This window comes from Falco cherrug, chromosome 5, assembly GCF_023634085.1.
Source record: "Falco cherrug isolate bFalChe1 chromosome 5, bFalChe1.pri, whole genome shotgun sequence".
In the NCBI taxonomy this organism is placed as follows: domain Eukaryota; kingdom Metazoa; phylum Chordata; class Aves; order Falconiformes; family Falconidae; genus Falco; species Falco cherrug.
Window position 1 is genome coordinate 14795290 of NC_073701.1, and position 7943 is coordinate 14803232.

The 7943-nt window shown below is 45.2% G+C and overlaps 1 protein-coding gene across 4 annotated transcripts in view; it reads right to left on the reverse strand.

Moving 5' to 3' along the window:
• ARHGAP8 (Rho GTPase activating protein 8) overlaps positions 1 to 4241 on the reverse strand; it is a 94406-nt gene extending 90165 nt beyond the window's left edge. Inside the window, exons 1-2 of one of the 4 annotated variants that reach the window (XM_055711119.1) lie at positions 3843 to 4219; positions 2060 to 2204 (exon numbers count right to left, since the gene is read on the reverse strand). The gene's annotated coding sequence lies outside the window, so the exon portion shown is untranslated. Of the gene's footprint in view, positions 1 to 2059; positions 2205 to 3842 lie in introns of all 4 variants that reach the window. The other 3 variants (XM_055711121.1, XM_055711120.1, XM_055711117.1) reach the window with 3 other exon arrangements.
• Positions 4242 to 7943: the final 3702 nt, after the last annotated feature.

Sequence of the window (7943 nt, forward strand, 5' to 3'; positions counted from 1 at the left end):
TAATAAAGAATGAAAGATTCCGTAAGTATGAACAAAGTAAGACTTTCAGTACACGCAGAGAAGAAATAATTTCTTCTTTAGTTTTTGTTCCTTCAAATATTCTTGTTTTTTAAACCAGATAATAAAAGTCAATGATTATATTTAGTTCTCTTTTAAAGATGCCTGATGTTTTATAACAAAAAAAGCTTATTTTAGATAGGGTCAGGGAAAATTTGATGGTTCAACTAAGCCCCTCTTTAGAATACTGGTAATACTAACTGCCAGTCTCTCATTTGATGCAAAGAAAGCTTTTTTGGTAATTGTCTCCTTGAAAAAGCACCAACAGAGTTGTCAGTTTTTAAGCTGTCAGGCTCAAACAGTGTCTATATACAAAAGAATCTGTGCCTTATTATAGTAATATCCAGCCGTGTTGCTAAAATAAAGGTCTCTTGGCAATACAATTACTCTGCACTTTCATTCCTTTTCAGTCTTAGACATTGCTGATTCAAACCCTCCCATCATCAGTACTTTTACCCACATACTCTAAACGTTTGTTTTGCTGTTTATTTGGGGTAGTGGGTGGTTGTTGGGGTTTTTTTATGGGGGTGTTGTTTATTACAACCAGTAAGATTTTACATTTTCCAAATTTCCAATTTTTTTTCCTGTACTTATTTTGTCATTAGCATTTTGACACTGTCCCCCAGCCTAATTTTTCATCAAAAATTATGTGTGAGGGTTTTAACAACATAAATCCTAACCAGACCTCTTCATTCCTAGATATGAAATAACTGCTGCTTTTCTGCAGCTCAGCTGAGTTGATGAAGCCCAGGACATGCAAGAAAGGTGTCAGATACAAATGTAATCCCTTTTTCCTTCAAAAGCAAAGGGGTTCAAACCTTGTGTAACTCACAAGCAGGTCACACGTGGTTCCCACAGTCAGTATGTATCATTTGCCTGGGTTATGTTGGTGTGGAGGCTGGCAAGAAAGCTGAAACCCCAGCTGTGAGTTGGTCGACCGGGTGAGCAGCAAGAACTGCTCAAACTGATGTTGGGGAGTGACTCCCTGGTAGCCTTGGCTGCTCCACCCATGCCTGAGCAGCAGCCTGCCTGGATTTCCTAATTTCCACCTCCCAGAGATGCACCCTACACCCTAGCCACAGCAAGATCTTGGACTGTGGTTTACATCATCTGCAGGGTGACAATCCTTAGCCTAGAGTTATAATGTTGTGTTAAGTCTCATTAAAATAAATAATAAAAGCCCACAAAAAAATTTTGTCATTTTAATTTAAAAAAGGATTATAAATAAAATGGGAGTTATAGTTCCAATAACACAATGCTCACTGAACAATAACAATTCTGTTGTACCTGAATTTCAAAATGAAACCAATCCAGTCAGCACAGCATAAACATGGCTATACGACGCACAAACCCTTTACACTAAGGAGTGTTTTGACACTGAACAATCTATCTGAAAAAATCTGTTGAATTTAAAACTGATAAAAACCAATATCCGCATAAGTATGTAGAATACTCTGCTCAGTCACACAATGACTTCACAGCTCTCTCCATATTCTTAAAAAAAAAAGCTTTAGAGTTCATAGGGGAGTACAAAAAATACTGTTTACGCATTTCCTCAGCAGTACTATTATTAAACATTTATTCAATCCAGAACAACTTTAAAAAACACAGTTTACATCTCCCAGTGTTAGAGCAGGAATTCAAAAGGTAAATAAACAATGAGGAAAACCACACAGGGAGCTCAGTTTCATTTTATTTAAAGTTAGTTCCACCTAGTATTACTGCTTATCTTTGTCTGAAGATACTGGAATAAGAAACTTGTGTAAAAGCCAACTTGAAAAAAAATTTTCTTTGGTTACAGAAACATCACTGGCCGACTCAGATCTATTCAGAGACCTTTCGGCAAACTGCCAGATTTGAGGCATGGTCTTTTAGGCAGCATACCAAAGGTCTAAAACACATCAATGGGGGCGGGGGGGAATAAAAATCACACTCAGATGCCCCAAAAGCAGGGGTCAGCCCTCCTCGGAAAAGGCTTTAGTGTTGGGAGAAAGGCTCCTACCTTCAATGTCTCTGACTACTGCTCCATGAGAAGCTTTACTCCTGCATCCAGCCACCTAGGTTGGACTTGCAGAAGTCAAAGATCAGGTGAAAAGAAGTTGAGCACTCATTCAGCCTATAGACTGCTTAACAGGCCAACAGATTATCTGTTAAAAAGAAAAAAAAAATAATATGCTAAAACCACAACAAGGTCATCAACACAACATCCACCATCAAGGACAGGAAACTCCTGGCTGTGTGCTCAATTACCCTTGTGGGAAGGGAAAAGGCATCTAACTGGGAATGGGCCCTTCCCTTAGATTTCAGGGGAGCTGCTTACCTGCCCTGCAAGGGTCGGAATAGAGGCTTAGCCTCTTTTGTCTGCCCTAAAGGGTTTCAGTCCCTTGGTGGACTTCTACCTCGTGCATTTGGAAAGAGGGGGCTGGAGGGGAGGAATTGCAGGAATGCGAATGGCAGGGAACAAGAGGAACCGGTTCCAGCCTTTATTCCCAGCCTACCACAGCCTCCTCAGGAGTTAAACTGGCCGTAACTAAACCTTGTGCCACCTTTCTGCCTGGAAAACTTACTACATAATACCAAGGATCACTCAGACATCTGGAAACGTCAGAACAAAAGTTTCATATGCACCATGAATTCAGCCCCTTGTGCACATGCACACTGGTAACAGATTTTAACTACATGCCAAATATATGATGCGGCGCATATAGAAAGAATGCTGGAAAGTGAACTAACTGAATGTATCTATTACAATGGGGGTGAAGAGGAATTAATTTTCAAAGGACTGGCAACAAAGAGAAGGAAAGAAAACTAAAAGCACAGTATATCGATATATAGAGACGCTCTTCACGAGATATTTTACAGCTTATAATTATGGTACTGTATCTCAACATGCACAACTTCCATCACATTCAGTCAGCCACATAATGCTTACTGTAATCTTCACCCCATTTTCTGTTTCTTCTGAGGTTTTGTACTGAAACGAGCTCCCATTCCGCAACACAGCTCACATGCAGAAACTTTCGGCTCACATGCAGAAACTTTTTGTCCTACAAAGCTCTCACATCAAAGTCTCGGGATGGCCAGAAGAGTACAAATTCACCTACCTACCATCAAACCTGGCACATTATTTCACATACTCTGAACGTACAGAATCCTATTCAGTTGAGTCATACCCTTGTGCAAACAGCCACAAGACAGCTCTGACTGAGATGGAAGCACCGGTGTACAGTAACAACCTGATACAATATATAATATACACCTGCTACAGTACAAAGCTGTCTCTCGTTCCAACTCATTACTGCGGGAAGCAGCGCAGATGCGAGCACTGCGCGGAAGGGGCACAAGGAAAGCGGCCCGGCCCGGCCTGCCCGGGCACCCCCCGCGGGGGGAGCTGGCTCAGCCGGTACCCAACGGAGCCGAACGAGGCGGGGGGAACCCCAGCCCCCCAGCTGGCTGCTTCGCCTTCGGGCAGGGCGCCTTCCCCGCAAAGGGCAGCACCGCAGCTCGGTACCACGAGAAGCTGCGCGCTCGGTTCGGCACGGACCCGTACGTACCGCGCGCAGCCCCGAGGCGCTCCCTGGAAGACACGCAGGGCCCCGCCTGGCTGCCCGCCGCCCCGACCCCCCCAGCCCACCCTTCAGCGAGTCTCTCGCCACTCTCCCCCCGGGAAGCCCGGCTGCTTTCACCTTCCCTCGCCGGGAGGGAACCGCCGCCGGCTCCCGAGGACCGACAGCCCTGGGCCCCTCCGCACCCCCGGGGCGGGCCGCCGGGCCGGCCTCACGTACCTGGCGGCGGCTGGCAGGCACCACAGGTGCTCCTCCCGGCCGAGACACGGCGTGCGGGCCGCGGCAGCACCGCCCCGGGGCCGGCCTCACCTGCGGGCGGCCGGAGGAGGGGCGAGGCCGGGGCTGGGGCGCCTCCAGCCCCCGGGAAGCCGCGGAGCGCGGGGGCGGCTGTTGAGCCGCGCGGCGGCCGCCCTCGCCTCAGGCCCGGGGCGGGCCGGTGCTGGGCCCCGCTGGCCGCAAGGCGGGCGGCGGGGGAACCGCGGCGGGCGGGGGGCCGGGGGCTGGCGCGGCACCGCCGCCCTCCTCCCGCACAGGTACGGCGGGCTGGTGCAGCCCTCGGGGCCGACGCCGCTGGGTGCCCGATCGGGGCGCGGCCCCGCGCCCGCCCCGGCCTTTCGGTTTCGGTTCCCGCCGGTGGATTGGGCTGGAGCGGGGAGAGCCGGGCTGGAGCGGGGAGAGCCGGGCCGGGGGGGCGCTGCCCGGGCCCCCCGCCCAGCCCGCCGGCCTGCTGCGTGACGGAAAGGGGGGAACAAAAGTAATGCAAAAGCGAGATGTGGAAATTGATCCCTTTTTACTGCCTCTTTAATGTTTAGGGGGAAAAATAAATTAGTTGGCACGTTGTCGAGCATCGCCATCTGACTGTGGCCGGGCTCGGCGCTGCGAACGTTGGGTGGCGTTCTCCATCTGCTCGCGAAGTAACCACTGTAATTTTCCAGTCTGTATATAAAAAAAGACTGACATTTATCCTTTTCGTGTACCTTTTTTTACAGATACGTGACATCATTAGCTCCTCTAGCTCTCCCCGTGTCCCCATGCAGTTAGGAGAGGTCCGAGGTACCCATCATCTTCCTGACAAAAGACTCCAGATTGATCTTTTGTCCCACAGTTTCACCGGGATCATGCCATTTTCTTCATACTCCCTCTAAACTCACGGTAGGAAATTGTCATTCCCAGTAAAAGAGTGGGAAGTAAGTTGAGATAAATCAACGGGGCGGGAGGAAGGGCAAAAACACAATTAGAGGCACAAGGGCAGTGCCTCACTGAGTCACAAATTGCTGGATGCTTCCACTGCTCTGGGAAAATTCTGCCAGGCCCACCTTCCCTGGCTTCTGCTGGTGACCACTGTCAGAAAAAGGGGCTACAGGACATGGAGCCTGACCCGGTGCGACTGCCCTTACAGCTCTGGATGCATGGTCTGCCCTTTGCGCTGCCTGTTCCAAACAGAAATTGGCTCACTGTGGACTCATTCCTGCTTCTGAGGGATTAGTTCATGCAATATCTTTTCTTTCTTCTCTTCATCTGGAGAAGCCTCCTCCTCACCCCGCTTTACTAAAATTAATAGGAATTTCTGCTAAGTGCACAACTTTGTATTTCCACTATTAAATTGCATGTCATTTCTCTTTCTCCTGTCCGCAGACTCATCCAATTCTTTCCACAGGGTATTCCAATCCTTTTCTGTTATAACAGCAGGTCTTAGGTTTATGCCATCAGCAAATTTCATTAGCACACTCATGTTTTTTGTGCCAAGGTCACTAATAAAATTTTAACTAAGATTAGTTCTGAGATCAGTCCCTATGGAACTGCATTAGTAACCTCCTTCCATCTAGAGTTTCCTTTTCAGCTCACACTATTGTCCTTACTTTTCATTTCTTACATTCATCCACATCTCTCCATCTTAATTAATATTTTCTCGCATGGCATCCTCTCAAATGTTTTATTGAAGTCCAGATAGATTTGATCTACGGTGTTTTCATTGTTTGAGAAAATGATTTATCAGACAAAGATACTGGCTTAGTCTGCTATGTTCTATCTTTGGTGAAGTCCTGCTGCATTTTAACTAGTTTTTGCTATACTTCCACATCTTTAATTAGTTTTTCCTTCAACGTTTGTTCTAAAGCTTTGTGTACTAATGAGGTCAGATAAAAGAGCCTGTAGTTGCTTGGATCAGTTCATTTTCTTACCAAGTACCACACAGAAGTCTGTAGACTTTTCAGTCTTTCCTAGGCTGCTGTGGCCACTAGATCTGATCTGAAATTAAGGCACAGCATGCCTGTGATGGATTTTAGACTAACCCCTCAGGCTGAGAGAGCCAAATGTCATATTTTTTTACTTCACATCCCACCTTCCAGGTTTCTTTGCAAAACCGTGCATTCAGATTGCTCGGTTCCCAGATTTACTGACAGTCATGCCTTTGAGATTTTATGTATGCAACCTGAATGCTCTGGCATTGCTCTGCATATACTTCTTTTTCATTTCAAATACATTTATTTATGTTTGTATTTTTGTTGTATTAACATTTTACCTGCAGCCCAAAAAGAACAGTTGAAGGAACGCTGCTTCCACTTTCCACTTTATGAACATGTCCAGTCAATGGATTTAGAATAAATCTTACTATTTTAGAACAATATCACTTCGCTCATCTCCAGTTGCAGCCAACTGCCACCTCTAAATGAGATGTAGAAGTGAAGCTTATGGGTGAATAAAGTGTTATGTTTATCCTACAGAACCCAGAGAGAGATTTCTCTCTAGCATTAGTTTGGTCTTAAAAGGGACCTTTCCATGAATGTTGCCACTCCCTTAATTAGCTCCCAATTGACACAAGACTCCAGGCTGCTTTCTTCCAGATGGAGAAGACCATGGTGAGGTCCTTGCTGAGAGTGACATTTAATTCCTTGGAGAGTAGCAAAAATGGGAGGGGAGGAAAGCAAGTCCAGGGCTATAGCTGGACCACCATACTTCCGTGTCCTTCAGCCAGCATGAAACTCTTCCCTGTTTACCTTAGCCCCTCTGCTTCCTTTTGCATGTCGGAATAAACAGGTTGTTTAGAGACAGCTTTACACGGACCCTGTCCTATGGCACTGAGCTGAGTTTGTAAAAGATTATTTAGACATTTGGAAAAGATGGAAAGATCGACAGAAACAGCAAGGTTATATTTTCGAGTAAGGCTGAGATATCTCACTAGGAGAAGCTTAATATGTCATGCAATATTTTTTTTTTTTCGAAATAAGAAAGTACTATATAGGAATATATATAGGAAAGTGTACCTAGTTTGACTCTAATGTGTGTATATATTGTAGCCTTTCATTTCATATGAACCAGAACCAAATGTGTGTTATCTGTCATCTCTAAATCTGTTATTTATATGCAGGTTCGCTTAAGGAACATAGTTCACTATTGTTAAAATTTGCTTTAGAGAGAGTTGCAAATGAGAGCCTTGTAACATAAAATGACTTAATATGGGGCACTGTGTCTTTTTATGATGTATAATATATCAGTAACCACGATGAATGCAACATAAATACATAAATTCAGTGGATCCTCCAGCATTCTTTCAATGCATCTCTAATTACTAAAATGGCAGTGCAGTACTACTGTACGGATAATAAAGCAAAAACATTAATTTAAAGGTGAGAAGAAATTCCTGTTACACCACTTAAAGTAAAAAACAATATACGTCAATAAAAAAGAATTGCTTAGTTTCTGGTTTTGTTTCCATAATGCTTCCCCCATTCAGGCAACTTGTCAGAGCCTTTCATTGCTACAAAATAGAATTGAGCACTGAAGGAAAGCTGCGAATCGAAAGCAAGATTTAAGGGACTGAAGAGCTGTTTGAATTTTGTTTTTCGCCTCCACTGCTTTCACACAAGTTTATGAACTCGCAGTTGGATTTCCTCAAACAGGAAGTTCCACAGTAATTATCATTAATGAGCTGTGGTGATAGCAGTACCCTGAATCCACAGGGTCTTTTCAGTCATTCCTTTTAAAGGAAATAGAGGCTGATGTGGGCCAAATCCTCATTTGCTGGGTTAGTGTCACTGAATCTAGCAGCAAAACAATTTACTCTGGCAAGTCGTCCATACTCTTGTTTCAAACAAGCTTATTAGGAGGCATAGAATAACTCGAAGAGCAGTGTGGTATGACCCCCAAGTACTACTGAAGTACTGCTGTACAAACACATCTGTTGCTTTAGTAGATAATGTAAACAAAAAGCGAAGTGAGCCTGGCTGGTAATTCCTGCAGGGCAGAGATAAGTAAGGATCAATGGAGAAAGATTACAGATATGGATTTTTCTGAGAAATATCTTTTGCAACCACAGGCTTC